The sequence below is a fragment of the Chlorocebus sabaeus genome, chromosome 1 (genome assembly GCF_047675955.1).
Source record: "Chlorocebus sabaeus isolate Y175 chromosome 1, mChlSab1.0.hap1, whole genome shotgun sequence".
In the NCBI taxonomy this organism is placed as follows: domain Eukaryota; kingdom Metazoa; phylum Chordata; class Mammalia; order Primates; family Cercopithecidae; genus Chlorocebus; species Chlorocebus sabaeus.
In genome coordinates, this window is record NC_132904.1 from 66,765,431 (window position 1) to 66,784,121 (window position 18,691).

General features: G+C 35.4%; 2 pseudogenes; one reads left to right on the forward strand and one right to left on the reverse strand.

Moving 5' to 3' along the window:
* Positions 1–662: 662 nt before the first annotated feature.
* LOC140712361 (olfactory receptor 52Z1P-like) lies at positions 663–2,728 on the reverse strand (annotated as a pseudogene).
* Positions 2,729–5,995: 3,267 nt separating this feature from the next.
* On the forward strand, positions 5,996–6,889 carry LOC103247910 (olfactory receptor 51A4-like; annotated as a pseudogene).
* The last annotated feature ends 11,802 nt before the right edge of the window (positions 6,890–18,691 follow it).

Below are 18,691 nucleotides of genomic sequence, written 5' to 3' on the forward strand. Positions count from 1 at the left end.
GATGCAGCCTGGTTATATAATTGCTAATGATGACAATAAGCAGCATTATTTGATTTTCATTCTATGTTAAGCTCTGTTTTAGGAACTTTGCATTGATCATCTCACTTAATCTTTTTAACAACTTTGTAAGGTAGATAATATTTCATGACCATTACAAGTATAAATATACAAAAGCTAGGAAAGAATAAATATTCTTGACAAATTTAGACATCTGGAATTCAAAACTTGAAGTCAGAGCACAAATGTTCAATTGTTAGATTATGATACTAAATATATGAGTATATTTTCTGTGAATTATAGATGTAATATTATAGGAAAATAAACTAAAATTCTGTTAAGTTAATTTGGGATTTTTTTGCTGATTTTTCTAATGTGTGAGAATGGACTGTATCTTTAGGTAGCCTTTTTTTCTGTGTCAATAAAAAATTGAAATTAGCTATTGAATTATTATACTTTAAGCCTGTTATAACAAGGCTGAATATCACACAGCAAATAAAGTGTCCTTCCTCTAATATTGTCATGAACAAAAGCAACATAAACAGTAAGACTGTAATGTTGACTCATTCACTCAAAAACATTCTGTTCTTGTCATTAGGTTCTCTTGAGTTGTAGAGTTACATTAAAAAATTTTAAAAATGAAGGACTAAGCTCTTTAGTCTATATCAATAAAATGTCTTGTTCAAGGGAGAGACCTGGATAACTCTCTCTCTTGAATTTGTTTGGTCTTAACTCCATAAATGATGGAGTTGAGAGTGGGTGTTACCACCACATAAAGTTTAGCAAGAAGGATATGTATATGGAGTGGTATACTGTGGCCCCCAAACTGGTAAGCAAAGAAGGAAAAGACAGCTGGTGCATAGAAGGATGACACACACATGGGAGCCACAAGCACCCAGAACCTTGAGATGAGCACCTTGGGAAGGAATTCTAAACACAGAACAAAGTATAAGGACATAGGAGATGATGATAAGCACCACATCCAGGCATGTGAAAAACAAGGCCACAATCACTCCCTGGTAGATGCTGATTTTGATGCTATCACAGGCCAGATGAAGAAACTCCTAGTCACAGATGTGATACCCATTTTTCCACTGACTGTGGTAGTCAGAAGGGCAGTATATCTTACTGGATAACAGATAGCCATATAATGGTCAAATCTCATGGCCGGCAATATGGCAGACTCTGCCATAAAAATGAAGTGTAGGAAAAGCATCTGAGACACACAACCACTGAAAGAAATACCCTCCGCATTGAACTAGAAGATTGCTAGCACCTTTGGTGTGGTGACTGTGGAGAGAAGGATATCTGCCAGGGCCAAGGTGGAGAGAAAAAGGTACATGGGTTCATAAAGACTTCCCCTCAGTAAAGATGAATAATAATAAGAAGGTATTGCCTACAACAGCTGCTATGTACAGGGGATAAACAGATGGGATGGAGATTCATGTGTGTGCATCTTTCATTCCTGAGATACCAAGCATGGGGTACCAGATGTCTCCAGGGTTGCTCTGCTTTCAAGAGGTCATCTTTTACTCTGTGCTCCAATACTACACCTTGGAATGGAATAAAGAAAGGAAAGAGAGAGAGAGACAGAGAGAGAGAGAGAGAGAGAGAGAGAGAGAGAAAATGAAGAACTACAGTTATTTTATCAGGGTAAGTGTGAACTTTGGCATTGTAGGAAAGTAATTGCTTTACAAAAGAATTGGTGATCACTCTTGATTCACCAATAAGCCAGAGAGACTTAATTGACATGAAAGTTATCATGGTTTTGTAGGGTTATTGCCACTGGTTATTATGGTGATGGTAACAACAATAATTATAAACTTTAATGGATTTCAAATATGGTCTAGGTATGATGTTCAATTATTGATTTGACATCAAGCATGAAGTCTCTAGTAGGCTCTTGCACATCAGAGAGTTTTCCTTTTCTGATTCATTATATCTGATTCATTATAGTAATTAATCACATTGTCATTCCTGGAGCTCCAGAAATACAGATGTGGAATACTGTTGTGGCCTTTTTAGGAGATTAGCACCACTGAATCAGTGATAATGATTATCCTTATACTTTAAAATGAAGTCTTCATAAAGGAGTGCCTTTTTTCTTTCTTCAATAGTATACTTGGAGATAAATACAGTAAAAGTGCAGGTAGTCTGTGCTTTTCACAATGCTGTATTAACTGAATATTGCATATATTAGAACCATGATTTCACTTTACAGGTTACAATAGGCATGTATTTCAGTTAAACAGGCAATGTGAGAAGTGAGCACTCATACTGCTTTATTCTAACTTAGGAGATAGTATCCACTCATTGTTCACACACATGAACTATAGCTCCCACTATTCCCTCCCACCTACCCTAACATTTGCTCATATTTTTTCTTCTATCATGTATTTTCATATTAGCTCATTTCTTTCCTCCTCCTTCATTTCCTTTTCAACTCAAACTTCCATAATATTCCTGGAGAAAGGAAAAAGGTAGGTAACATAAAGCAACAAAAGAAATGAATTGTCAATGTATACAGTAATTAAATAAATTAATGAAAATGTATTAAAGGTCACTCTGTGTATAGTACTATGCTAAAGAAAGATTCAAATATAAAACATAAATATAATTGGGCAGAAAAATTAAACATATTGAATTTAATGTGAACGCAGCTGACTCTTCACTTCCCTATTCTGCATTTGTTTCTTTTCAGTCTACTTACCCCTTTAGTTTTTCTTTCCATTCTGAATTATTTAGTCCTAAAACAAACAGTTGAAGTGCGGCAATGTAGACATCTATACTGGCGTGTATGGCATTGGTAGTGGGCATCACCAGAGAAGGGTGTGGGAACCTGATCATATGAGGAGAACATCCCTGCAAGTTGTTTCCTGGCAAGTGATGCACAGACAAGACAACATAAAAATAATTACATGGGAACATGGCAGGGGGTGTCAGCTTGGCAGGGAGGATTCTAAATGTACTATAAATAGGAAGGATGGTGAGGATAGCCAAAGCCTGAGTAGTACCTTTCTTGTGCATCTGTCTCTTCTCCAGTGCCATGAACTCTAGATACTTTGGTCTCCTAGAATTCTCAGCAATAATTTTTTAACTCAGGTAGTTCACAGACTCTATCTGGGTTTCCTCTCCATTTACCACGGTCTACAAATTATCTCAAAGCAATCAGCTGCAGCAGTTATAGGACCTAGTTTATTTATTATTTTTTTTGTCTCTAAGAGATCATGGTCCTTCATTGCTAGATACTAAATGTCTTGGAAATCGTTGCTGCGTATATTTTGTCTAATTATTTTCATTGTTTTAGATGGAAAGGTAAATTCTAATCCTCTTACTGCATCTTGTCAGACAGCAGAAGTCCCTGTCCATTCATTCTACATTGATCAAGTATAGGTTGAGTGCCTTCTCTATACCAGTCATTGTATTAGGTATTTGGATGCCTGCAATATTTTACCATTGAAACATTCAAAAGAGAGGAAGAAAGATACAGTAAAATTTTGAAAAGAGTGGGCAAAAGTTATAGGCCATACATCTTAAAGTGATTAGGGGTGAATTTGGAAGTGGGACATGCTAACTGAAACAGTTAAATGTCTTTGTGATATACAGGAATAATCTATAGGATATATTTCTTAATGGAATGGGTAATCCACAACAAGATAAAAGTAAATTAGGATAAGAATACCTGGAAACTGAGCCAGTTGACAAATACTAGAATTAATATTTACATAGGATGATACACTTTTCTTCCCCAACTTTCAAGATAATAGCACCTACTCTTGAATTCTAAGTGAGCCCTGCTGGGTAATAACGACCCCCAACACTTCCTATACCTAAAAGTTTAAAATGAATCCTGGATTACTAGTAAGTTTTATGCCTTTGCTGGGGATTACCAACTATAGGCTGTGGTAGGAATCTCTAAACTATTAATTTATTTGTTTAAACAAAATTTGCCATGTGCCTTCTTTTCCAAACAGAGGTGAACTATCCTTATGCAGATACATGAAGGGTGAAATCTCAACATGAAAGGTACTTAAAGTCAAATTTAGTAAGGGAAAACAGTTGGAAGATAATATGAAATTATATGTGTCATTATTCATGAAGAGGAATTAAGCAATACATTCAGTGGGGATTTGATGGCTAGAAAAATTCTGGGGATTTAAAATAGGCATTGGATCATTTTTATAGATTGTTGAATACAAAGTGTCTTTTAAGTGTGGTTTTAAATTACTATTGGCTACGATGAAGCATGATCACAGTTGAGAATATATTAAAAGGTATATACACATCTTTATGTGAGAATGAGTAATATATCTAGTAATACATCTAGTGTAATAAAACAACCAATCTTACTAGAGAGTGAGTAAAAAATTAAATTAATTGAAAAAAGACATTCTTATTGAAAAGGAACAAAAATATAGGCACAAAGCATATTTTAAAATGAAGCACACAACAGTATGGACTAAGTACACATTTGACTTTTACATTAGTTGTTGCAGTATTCTTGATGGTGGTCTTGATGCTGATAGTGGTTGCAGCAATTGCAACAGTGATTTAAAAAAAAAAAAAGAAGGGAAAGATGGATACAAAGAAGTGAATTCCAAAGAGTGAATTCCAAGATATTCTGGAAGAAAGTTGAAGCCAAGGGAGAGCTGGTTATGTGTGCATATATGAATCTGTAGCATATTCTATGTTTCTGCTTAAAAGACATACATGATATATTATGGTGAATAAGACGTTTATGTTTAGAAGAGAGTTTTCTTAGTATTGCAAAAAGCAACGTGTTCAGTGACTGCATGGGCAGTGTTTATGGTGGGATTGGATGTTCTACTGTATTATTCACAATAACTTTCTTGTTTTTCTGTTTTTTTAAAAACATGAATGACTCTGATACTCCACATGTACAGCTGAAAAATTCTTTCACTTAGTATCCTAACTCCCTAAGAAGTTGACCTCCTTATTAAGGGCTATACATGTTCATTGTGACTCTTCCTCCTCTAAAAGGACATGTTTTGTAAAATTCTCCTTACTAGTCATATAATGAAAGAATGTAGTAGGTTGTAGTAAACATTCAGTGCCAGTAATGTAGGAATGGAAGACTAAACAAGCATAGGTCTACACATCAATAGATGGAAATATACAAATTATGAGTCCTCTGGGGTCTGTGTTTTAAAGACATATTAACATTTATGGAAAGATTATTTTGTTTCATTTAATATTTACATGGTTTTAAAACAATACAGAAGTTCTACTTTTGGCTGAGAGTAAAAAAAAAAGAATACTATTTTAGATCCAGTGGAAAAGTAATATCAACACCCACTTCAGTGATTTATCACTCTGTTATATTTTGATGAGCAGCTTCCTTTGAAAATATCAGCACATCATTTAAAAACAAAGCATTAACTAAACTAGAAATTTATTTTAAAAATGATTAGTATCCCATGAAGTTGGAAAGTATGACTTGAGTTTTATGTGGGTTGTTGAAATATTTTACACTTTATTTCCACAGTTAGAAATACCAAGAAAAATACTCATGCTTCTAGATCCTTAAATATGATGTTGATGCCAAAGAAAGTGCTGGAAAGTCTTTTGAAAGTTCACCAAAGACGAAAGTAAATGCAGATAAGAAAGTAATCTGAATAAGTTATCAAGACAGAAAATATGTTCTGAGAATAGTTTTTTTTCTGAGAACTTGGATAAGAGAGAAAATTATGTACTTAATTTTCATTTTCACTAGATTAATGATTGAGTGTTCTTGGCCAATGTAATTCCACTAGCGCTTACATTTTACCAGCAGTTATCTCTTGACCAAACACTAGATAGTTATTCCAATAGTGTTGAAACTTTTTAAGGATAAATTCCTTGATGTAAATTGCCTAGGGTAAATACTGCCCCAGGAGAGTTAGACGTATTAGCTATCACTATCTTAAAAGTTAGATTTTATCTGTTCAAATAGAAACATTTGGAAGCTTACCTGGGTTACATTTCCAGACATTTGCATATGGGACCTATAAACAATAGCTGGTTTCAGCCACACATTCTTCTTCTAACAGATATCCGGGGACTGGAGTTTGTACAAATATGGATTTCTATGCCCCTGTGTGTCATGTACCTCATTGCCATCCTAGGAAACTGCACCATCCTCTTTGTCATCAAAACTACCTCCAGCCTTCATGAGCCTCAGTACCTCTTCCTGTCCATGCTGGCAACTACAGATTTGGGTCTGTCTTTGTCAACTCTACCAACAGTACTCAATGTCTTCCTCCTGCATCACAGGGAGATTGAGTCAGCCATCCTGCTGGCCATGGCCTTTGACCGGTTTGTAGCTATTCACAACCCGCTGAACTACACCGTGATTTTAACTCCTGCCAGGATTATTCAGATGGGGCTGACAGCTGTGGTTAGGACTGTGATGGTGATGGTACTTGCCAATCCTGCTCAAGCGACTGCCCTTCTGCAAAGATGTCATTCTATCCCACTGCTACTGCTATCACCCTGATGTAATGAAGCTGGCCTGTGGTCCTGTCAGAGTCAACATGATCTATGGGTTGTCCCTTGTCATCTGCTCCTTTCAATTGATTCTATGTTCATTTTCATTTCATACACCTTGATTTTGAAAAGAGTGCTGGGTATTGCCTGAAAAAGTGGTCAGCTCAAGGCACTTATTACTTGTGTTTTCCATGTCTTCACTGTCTTCCTTTTCTATGTGCCACTCATTGTGCTGGCCCTAATTCATAGGTTTGGTAAATTCACATCTCCTCTTCTCCATGTCACCATGGCCGATCTCTTCCTCTTCTTGACTCCTGTCCTTAATCCGTTGTTTTATAGCCTGAAAACCAAATAAATAAGGTCAGCAGTGCATAAGGTATTCAACAGGAGAAATTTGCTCAAGTAGTAAAATATTGCCTTACTGAAAAAGACGCTCTGTCTCCCTCTTCCCCTTTCATCTGTCTGCTTCTCTCTGGGGAATATGTCATCACTTCAAGGCATAGTCTTACGAGAATTGAGATATTTTATTCTTGTCTGCCAAGAAGATGATAATATACTTAGTTGTTGTCTAAGAAGTAAATTTCCAAATATGACACTTTACCACATTGTGAAGTGAAAATATGTATATGTGGAAATCGGTGAGGAATGTATGTATTTTTCTTTTCTTGTTTAAAGAAACACACAGAATATGTAAATTGAAATATTGTGGAAACAAGGCAGTTAACAATTGTTTTCTGGAAAACAACAATGAAACCAGAATATACCAACAGACGGGAAATAAGTTTCCTGTACTTTTGTAACCCAAACTTCAGCATCATGCAGTATACCAAAATAAAAAAGCTGTATGCATACCCACTGCATCTAAAAGTTGAAATTTAAAACAATAAAACAAACAAACAAAACTCAAATTATTTTTTTCAAGGAATCATCCACTAACACAAAGGAAACATCTATAAATTAGGGAAGGTGTACAGGATTATTTTAGTGTTCATTAAACATTAGAAATTAAAAGTTGATTATTATATAAAATTTGGTCATTTCATTGAATGCTGATCCATCATACAATATATGAATGAAAAAACAAATTTGTCAGCCAGAAAATGGAATGAAGTACTGATGTGCTACAACATAGATAATCTTCAAAAACATTATGCTAAGTGAAAGAATCGAGATGGTACATAATCAATTTATGTGAAATAATTAGCATAAGTAAATCTATAGAGACAGAAAGTTGATTGGTAGTTTCTAGATGCTGGGTGGAGACAGGAATGGTGAATAGTTGCTTAAAGAGTATGAGGTTTTATTCTGAAGTCATAAATATATTCTGTAACTAGATACAAGTGGTAGCTTATAAAATACTGTGAATGTATTAAATTCCATGAATTAATCATCTTAAAGTCATTAATTTTACAGTATATGAATTTTACCTCAATTAAAAAGGTGGTGAAATGCACCACATTAAATAAGATTAAGAAAAATGACAACAAATTAAATGTCTGATCCTAGAATGAATCCTGACTGGAGGTAAAAAGCTCTTAAAGAATGTTATTGGTACATTGACAAAATGAAAATACACATGGGAAATTAGATTTAAACATTTTCTAGTTATGTAAGGAGGTATCTTTATTCTTAGGAAAAAAATCACACTGAATGGTTTAGAAGTAAATGTCATGATGTATGCTACCTGCACTCACAGGGCTAAGAAAAAATTTGTGTGTGAAGGGGTGGCCTGCCCCTCCACACCTGTAGGCGTTTCTCGTTAGATGGAACGAGAGACTTGAGAAAAGAAATGAGACACAGAGACAAAGTATAGAGAAAGAAAAAGTGGGCCCAGGGGACCAGCGCTCAGCATACAGAGGACTCGTGGTCTCTGAGTTCCCTCAGTATTTATTGATCATTATCTTTACCATCTTAGAAAAAGGGAAGTGGCAGGATAATAGGATCCACTAAGACATATGAATAAAGATCTCTGTGACATAAGTTTAAGGAAAAGTGCTGTGTCTGTATATGTAAACATCTCCATAAACCTTTTTGGTACATAAAGAGCAGCATTGCACTAGCAAGTCCCACCTTTCGCCCTACAGTGGTTTTCTCCTTTGTCAGTAAACAGAATATACAATCGGGTTTTACACCCAGATGTTCCATTGCCTGGGGCAGGCAAGAGACAGATACTTTTCTCTATCTCAACTGTCAAGAGGCCTTCTTTCCTCTTATATTAATCCTCCTCAGCACAGACCCTTCACGGGTGTCAGGCTGGGGGATGATTAAGTCTTTCCCTTCCCACGAGGCCGTATTTCAGACTATCACATGGGGAGAAACCTTGGACAATACCTAGCTTTCCTAGGCAGAGGTCCCTGCGACCTTTGGCAGTGTACGTGTCCCTGGGTACTTGAGATTAAGAGAATGGTGATGACTTTTCACAAGCATACTGCCTTCAGGCACTTGTTTAACAAAGCACACCCTGCACAGCCCAAAATCCGTTAAACCTTGAGTCACCACAGCACATGTCTCTTGCATGGACAAGGTTGGGGGTAGGGTCACAGATTAACAGCATCTCAAATACAGAACAAAATGGAGTCTCTTATGTCTACCTCTTTCTATACAGACACAGTAGCAGTCTGATCTCTTTCTTTTCCCCACAGTGTGTTGAGGGGAGAGTGGGCAGATAGGGCGAGAAATAACTCACAAGAGAGAGTACTCTAGTACATGAGTTCAAATGTTAAGGCAATTGGAATGAAATTTTAACAATAGATAAATTACAGTAAAGGCAATATGGGCTCTCTATGTGCTATTCTTATCCTTGTAACTTTTCTATAAGTTTTAAATCATTTCCAAAGACATCCTAAAGAAAATCCATATATTCATGGTCCATCTTTAAAATACAGCATCATAGAGTTGAAACACCCTCCACATACCTACTCCTCCAAGAGAAAACACCCTTATGAATTTGGTGTCTATTACCCCCAAACATATCTTTATACTTTGGCTACATATTTAGATATGCCTAAGCACTATATCTGCATAAATAACTCTCTAAATACGTTGAGTGAAGATCGAAGGGTGCACAATAATTACATAGTATTGCATTTATATAATATTTTAAACTATGCAAAACATTAGCGTCCAAGTGCCTCTCCCAGGACAACATATCTATAATTCCTTGCCACGGCGGGGCCAGATCTTCTTCATTTGGGAATACATTGTAAAACAGAGATCTGTTTTACTGTTTTAAGAGGGAGCAATTATGTCTAGTGGATGTTCAGCCTGAGCATACACTCAGAGGAGACGTAATAGATCTTGCTCGTGTATAGAGAGGGCGAAAGTGAACATGTGAAAATAAAGGTCTTCATATTCATATAAGAAAATTACCGGCCGGGTGCGGTGGCTCATGCCTGTAATCCCAGCACTTCGGGAAGCTGAGGCAGGTGGATCACGAGATCAGGAGATCGAGACCATCCTGTCTAACACGGCAAAACCCCGTCTCTACTAAAAGTACAAAAAATTAGCCAGGCGTGGTGGCGGGCGCCTGCACTCCCAGCTACTCGGGAGGTTGAGGCGGGAGAATGGTGTGAATCCGGGAGGAGGAGCTTGCAGTGAGCCGAGATCGCGCCACTGCTCTCCAGCCTGGACAACTGAGTGAGACTCCCTCTCAAAATAAATAAATAAATAAATAAATAAATAAATAAATAAATAAATAATAAAATTACAGAGACAGTAATCCTGATTGAGCCAACAGTTCCACAACATGGTTTATCTTGATTTTTCTCTCTTTCCTTCCTTTACTACAAAGTAAATTCCACAATAGTAGGAATAATTTTTCTCCTGTTCATACATTTATTTCTGGTACTTGGCATATAGAGGGTGGAAATAAATACGTATTCCTTGATTTTAACAAGTTCCATTATGCCTGCCAAACTACTAGTCTTTTTCCCTTCCTTTTTTATATCTTCTTTATTTTTATAATTTCTTAGAGGCCCACTGATATATTTCATATTTCCTAGAATCTAGAACTCTAAAAATAATCCAACAAATTACTTTGGATTTTAAAAGTGTCTACTTAACAAGGTAGAAAAGCAAATGGTTGATATACAGTGTATATCATGATAGAGGTAAGGTCTGAGTCCTATGGAACTCTTAACTTCTAAAGTCTGTTTTAGTTGTCTATTTTTATACATTTTATACATTAGGATTTAAGAGTTAAGAAAAGTTGACTGGAGGTACTGAGATGAGAAAATGAGCGAAAAATGAGATAAGAAAATGAGTAAAAATCACAACAAATAGCAGTCAGAGGAAAGTGGATTGGGTATATCAAGTAAAGTTAGCAGCATGTACTAAGATGTGGGACAGAAACAGGATAAAGAAAGTGCAAGTAATGGAACATAATAATAGAAGACATTCTTGAGGAAGGCCAAGGAAAGGCAATGGCAAGGAGTGGATATCAGAGCTTTAATCAAGGTTTTACATTTAATTAATTTGTATATTTATTCTATTTGTTAAGATTAATCTTCTTCAGCCAATTTTATATTTCTCAGGGCATTGAAATGCTCCTCTTGGAGAAGGCTGATGCCCACCACCATAATACTACTCACAATAACCAGGGTCACTCTGAAGATCTGCTGGGAAATCATTTCACATACATTTTTAAAAATTATTCAGCAGTCTGCTATTATTAGAGTTTTTATTTGTGAATCCCCTTAAATGAAGAGTATTTTATTTTGCTATTTTCTCTTTATATTTTATAAATCTCTCTTCCTATTTTTCTCTTTATGTCACACATGTGCATGCACACACAAACACACACACACACCCCACACTAAAGTGGGGGGGGGGGGCGGGAAACAAAGTGATTTTTCCAGTTCTCACATAGTCACTCAACACAGAATGGAACACTCTGACACCAGATATCTAAGGGTTTTTCTTAACACAACTAGCAATTCTGTAGCGGACACCAACTGGATGTCCTCTAATTCCATTCAATTCTGACACTATCCACATGGAGACAGCATAAAGTCCTACTGGGTAAGGGTTCAGTCCCATAAGATTGCCACCACTTAGGGGTCATAAGACCAACAAAGAAGTTATAATCATTGAGACTGTGATTAAAATTTTACATGGTACAAAAGGTTTATCTCTACTAATCTAGTTCTTAAAAGATAGTCAAGAATTTTCTCAGAGAACGATGAAAAGTACATAACAGGTATAGGGAGCAGCAAGTACAAAAAGTGTCTGACCTAACATGCATTGTTCAGAGAACTGACGGTTGTTTAGTAAAACTGGAGTGTGGAAGAAATGATAGACAGGTCAGATCATGGACCTCATATAACAAATATGTTAGGATAAATTTATCATATCAAATGAGGATTCTATTGCAAATATTCCAAAAAAGATTCAATGTGGGCCAGGCACAGTGGCTTACACCTGTAATCTCAGCACTTTGGAAACCCAAGATGGGAGGATCACTTGAGCCCAGGAGTTCATAACGATGGAAGAAATAAGAGGCAGCAAATAAATTAACAGTAGCGTAATAGATAGGAAACAGGAGTAATGTCTTTTTGTGTAGAATATGAGTTTCATATATTGTTGGGGGATGGAAAGTGTTTTGGTTGATATGACTCAACTCTTGAAAAAACGAAAAGCAAAAAATAATGTATTAATTTATTACTGTGAACCAAGCACTCTTCAATTTGGTGTAGTTAAAATAGTATAAAATATACTTTTCTCATAGAGATGCCAGTGAAGAACAGAAGAGAGATAATTTAAAAATAAAATATAAGACGGCAAAGAAAACTAAAAAGGTAGAAGGTTAAGAGAATGGAGATGGGTGATTTTCTGAAATGTCTGGACTCTACTAAGTTGCCAACTTACAAACTGCCTTTAGAAATGTGGAAGCACTTCAGGACCTTTCTTATGACAAGGGGTTAACATGAATATACTCCAGCCAAGCATTCCTTATTTGTACAAATTTTGTTTTCAAAATATCTCAAACCACATGTAAAGAATTTGGGGAAAAAAGAAAATATTATGAATATAAAATATATGTCTTTATTTATACAAACCATAATTTTCAACATTTTATTCTAAATACTAGTGTAGATCCACATCTGAGATCTAAAATTAAGCGAAGGTCAACTATTCTTAAACAACTACAATTTACGTTCTCCAAATTTCAGAGTTCTATTTTTTCCCAACCTAAACCACCATTAACTTCTCCAGTTCTTCAATTTCTCTTTATCTTGAAAGATTTCCTCAGAGCAATACAGATCTGCTTGGTCTTCAGGCTGTACACAATTGGGTTTAGCATTGGGGGCAGGAGGAGGTAGATATTTCCCAGGATTGCAGGTGGTAATGGAGAACTTCTGTGGCTGACTCGATACATCACAGTTATTGCCAGATGAGGTCCGTAGTAAATCAGAAAAATAAAGATGTGAGACAAACAGGTGTTGAATGCCTTCATCTGGCCTTCTCTGGAAACAATGCCCAGGACTACTTGGAATATCAGAGCATAAGAAATAACTATTAGCAGAAGTAAGCTGCAAAAGAAAAGATAACCAAAACCAGTCCATAGAAAATATTGATTTTGACTTGGCCACAGGCTAACTTCATGACATTTTGATGGAAACAGTAGGAATAGGAGAGTGTGTGACCTTGTAGAAAGGAAGCCTCTTGAGCAGGACAGGCAATGGAGTCATGAGTGCTGCACCCCTCAGCAAGGCTTCCAGCCCTACTCAGGTAACACATGAGTTGGTAAATATGGTGGTATATTGTGGGGAGTGACTGATGGCCACAAAGTGGTCAAAGGTCATGGCTGACAGGATTCCTAAGCCCATAGAAAAGAATGTATGGATGAAAAAGGGTTGATTGAGGCAACTATCAAATGTAATTTTACAGAGGTCATGGATAAAGATCTTGAGCACGGAGAGAAGTATGGAGACAGGACAATATCATCTCCAGCCAGCATGGACAAGAAGTGGTACCAGGGCTTCTTTAGATAATATGCTCATTCTTCACCAAGTATATGACTATACAGTTCCCTGCCATTGGTGTCAGATACATCAGACTCAAGAGTGGTTCCAGCCACGGGTGGACTCACCCTAGCCCTTGGAGAGCAGTGAGGATTAAGAGAAAGGGCTGAAATGTTGTGGTATTGGGTTCTGACAGAAAAAAACTGTGGAGAAGCCCTGCTCAAAACAGTCTTCCTGACATGGATGCTAAGGAGAAAGAAAATAAAATGTCACATTCAGGGGATTCCACTCACTTAGCACAATGCTGCCAATGAGTGAGAAAGACTAAGAATGAGGGACTTAGCCAGAAGAAAATGCTCTGAGTAATTTTTATGCTTGGGATGAAAAGTTCACTTTTTATTCTGAGATAGTTATGGGATCAGACAATCCTTCTATTAAGAATATCCAAAAATGGTCCCGACGCAGTGGCTCATGCCTGTAATCCCAGCGCTTTGGGAGGTCAAGGTGGGCAGATCACTTGAGGTCAAGAGTTCTATACCAGCCTGGGTAACAAGGTGAAACCCCATCTCTACTAAAAATACAAAAATTAGATGGGCATGGTGGTGTGTACCTGTAATCCCAGCTACTCAGGAAGTTGAGGCAGGAGAATTGCTTGAACCTGGGGGGCAGAGGTTGCAGTGAGCCAAGGTTCTGCCACAGTACTCCAGCATGGGTGACAGAGCAAAACTCCATCTCAAACAAACAAACAACAACAACAGCAGCAACAGCAAACCACCATCATCACCACCACCACCACCACAACAACAACAAACAACAAAAAAGAATACCCATAAATGGCGTGGCAATTTGTATACCCAGAGGAAAAAATGTTTGAGTTGAAGATTAGTGTACTTTGTGTCAAGTTCATTATAAAAGCAGTCAGATTCAGGATCTTAAGATGAGAATTGTTCAATGGTAAAAACAAGTAGCTGGTTAAAAATACAGTCCACTTAAGATTCTGGTAAGGGAAGACACTGAAGATCTTGGATAGCCAATATTGGATAATTGATCTTGGATAGCAGGCTAACCAATATTTCGGAATTGTTGGACACTGTAAGAGAAACATTCTGAGCTGAAACAGATATTGAGTATCATTTCTGCACCACCGCCCCCGCCCATCGTCCCACCGTGTGTGTGTGTGTGTGTGTGTGTGTGTGTGTGTGTGTGTCCTGAGATGAATCCTTGCAAAAATCTTTCCAAAGGGAAATCTTTCAATTTCCAAAACAAGATATTTAACTGCCACTGCACACAAATAAGATAGGAGATACCTGTTGTCTAAAATAATCTCTTTCCCAGTTTGGCATAAAATATTCAACATATTCCAATACTGAAATATTACTTTACTTATCATTTAACCTTTATCCTATAAGTGTAATCTCTGTGTCTACTTCATTTCTTACATCTGTAATATAAAAATTCAAATTATATACATGTTAAAAAATAGACATAACGATTCTCCTTTGACTTCAATTCTCATTCTAATTGCATCCTGATACTCCTCATATTTGGTGTTACTAATATGTGTATATGGATATATATATATATAAAACAAATACACTGTATTATTTGTATACTTACATTATTTATATACATATATACATTATTGTATGTACAAATGAAATATATATATATACACACACACAAAATCATTACCTATGTGTCTCCTCTTTATACTTTATAATCTGAGAGTTTTTTTTCTTTCAGAGAGATTGAGTCTCAATACATTGCACAGGTTGGGCTAGAACTTCTGGCTCAAGTGATAACATGATTTATTTTGCAAATGGTCACATTTTTAACTAAAAGGGAGCCTTAATATTTATTATTACATAATAAGAGGCTAAACACTTACCTGTGCAGCACACAGTTGTACAGGTTAGATTTTTTGCTCATTTTGATGAAATATTCATGTGACTCAGTGGTGCACACAGTGTCTTTGAGCTTTGGGCAGTATTTGACCATCTCAATTGTTTTGTTCAAGGAAAATGATCTTTCTTCACTTGTATAGAATTGCATTACTTTGATTTTTCTCTTAGTTTAATGAACACTCCTTAGACATTCTTAAAAGTTTTCTCATTTTCTGTGTATTAATAAATATGAGTCTTTTCTCTATTTCTAAGTTCCTTATTGTTGATTTTTTTTATTTTACTTGCTTTTAAGTATATGTATTTTTTATTATATTTTCTCACTCTAGTTCCATATACCTCAAACTTAACATTTTCAAAACTAAAGTTACTTTCCATCCCATGTCTTAAATGTCTCTGTTATAGAGCCATCCAATATTCTCTACATACTATCCCAATAGGACGTCATCAGACCTATCCTAGGTTAATGGATTCTGCCACTAAAGGGTCCCATTCACTTAGTCTAATGAATATTTAAGTAGCTATAATTTTAAAAAAATGCCATTTAATCCTGAACTTTAACTTTACTCTTTGTTGAAGAATACAGTAACAGCATGAAAAAGCAAGAAAAAGTATTATTTTAATAAGAAGACAATCTAATTGTTCAAAAATATGGACTTGAACAAATAAAATTTTATAACTCCAAATATTAGAACACTAATAAAGTATTTTAAAATGAGGTTGTAGAGAACTTCAAATTAAAAAAAAAGTCTATAAACAAGTCTTTATTTCTCTTTAATCTCTTCCATAACTGTAGATAACTCTTTGTGTCTTGTTTCTCTCATGTTTTCAATAAAATGAAAGTTATTAAACATGCATTAAGCACACGTATGTTTATTGCGGCACTATTCACAATAGCAAAGACTTGGAACCAACCCAAATGTCCATCAATGACAGACTGGATTAAGAAAATGTGGCACATATACACAATGGAATACTATGCAGTCATAAAAAAGGATGAGTTAATGTCCTTTGTAGGGACATGGATGCAGCTGAAAACCATCATTCTCAGCAAACTATCGCAAGGACAGAAAACCAAACATCGCATGTTTTCACTCATAGGTGGGAATTGAACAATAAGATCACTTGAACACAGGAAGGGGAACATCACACCCAGGGGCCTGTTGTGTGGTGGGGGGAGGGAGGAGGGATAGCATTAGGAGATATACCTAATGTAAATGATGAGTTAACGGGTGCAGCACACCAGCATGGCACATGTATACATATGTAACAAACCTGCACATTGTGCACATGTACCCTAGAACATAAAGCATAAAAACAAAAGTGTATTAAAAGTTAAAATAGAAAAGTATATTGAATTCCGCTGATGTAAAAAATAATCTGAAGATAAGAAATTCTTTTATAAATTAATTCTAGGCAGATATATTAAATATAAATAAAATACAAGTTACAAAGAAAAACGATAAGAGAAAAGTAAGCAAATATTTGGAGAAAAAATCAATATCAAACAAATAAGAATATAAAGGATTTGTTAAGGAGATGTATTATGTGAGAACCAGATTTCCAAAAAAGAGAAGAGAGATATTGATGGAAGGATTATATTTAAAAAATTATATAAGATATATACTTATATATATTTCTCATATAATTATATATAGTATGTATATATAATGTGTATATATAATGTGCATATATATACGTATGTGCATGTGTACACACTTATACATATTAGCTAGAAAGAGATTTTTGTTATCACTTTGAAAGGATACATGGGGGTAACAAAGAATGATGAAAATAAACCTACTTTATCATGCTATTTGAATGAAAAATGAAAATCTCTTAAATATTTATTGGTAAATACTTACTGATAATAAGAAAAAGAAATCAACATACACATACAAAAGAAAAGGAAAATGTTTGTATAACAGAGAGAACAAGATAGAAGTCATACTTCTAGTTATTAAACCTGTTTACGTAAATAATAAAATACACCTCTGATGTTAAAGATCTGTATTATTTTTCTTTTTTTAGATGTAGAATTCTATAGACATCTAGTTATCAATCGAGAGAAGACAAAATAAAGATATTTTCAGACATATAAAAACAGAAAATTTTGACCTGAATATAATGTTCTCCAGAATAATGAGGGATCCTTGCAATAATAATAAGACCGGCAAAAATAAATGAAAGATGCATAAAGTAGAATTTCAGGATTCAAAAAAAAAAAAAGTAAGATTAGAGTGACTGTTGATTGTGGCAAAAAGATAAATTGAATTAAAATGTGAATTATTTAGAAAACAAGGTAAAGGAAACCAGAAAATCAATCAAACAAACAAATAACAACAACAACAACAAATAGCAATAGATTCACATATGTTTGCGCTGCACAAGACAAGAATGTCACATCGTGGCTGATGAATAGAAAAAAAAATCTTTATAGCAGCATGATTTATAATCCTTTGGGTATATACCCAGTAATGGGATGGCTGGGTCAAATGGTATTTCTAGTTCTAGATCCTTGAGGAATCACCACACTGTTTTCCACAATGGTTGAACTAGTTTACAGTCCCACGAACAGTGTAAAAGTGTTCCTATTTCTCTACATCCTCCCAGCACCCATTGTTTCCTGACTTTTTAATGATCGCCATTCTAACTGGTGTGAGATGGTATCTCACTGCACATGTACCCTAGAACATAAAGTATGGGAAAAAAAAAAAAGGAAAAAAAGTCTTTAATCATGTTAAACTTTTAGGCTGGAAGGGTACCCTTCTTTAACTCCTGCCTGCCCCCTCCCACCTGCAAATTTCCACTTTAAAAAAAAAAATTAAAAGACACACACCTCTTCTAATGTGTTGCAATTCTAAAAGGAGCAGGTTCTCCAATCTTTCTCATGCAGCCTGATGTTCCCTGTGTAATGTCTCTGCTGTAAACTACATGTGTCCTTTCTCTTTTGGAATCCATGTATTCAACATTTTAGTGAATAAGTAAATATTTATTGGAAATACTCATTATATACAAGAGATTGTTCTATGCTCTTAGGATTTGTTGGAAGAGTATTTTTTGCTTCTGACATACTGCATATAGTATTTTTTAAATCTACTTTTTAACCTTCATTTTATTGAGACATTATTATTATCAATTTATATTAAAATCTGAAAAGGTAATACATTTATAATTCTAAAAGTTGAGCCAAGTAATCTTTCCTCAATCTTTTCTAAAAAGGTTTCAAAATCTCTGAAAAGAAAATTAAATTCAACAAGGTTTTATGCATCATGCAATCATTGTCATACAGAATATTTTTGGCTAGATATATAAAGTCATTGTCTTAAAATACACTAAAAGTTG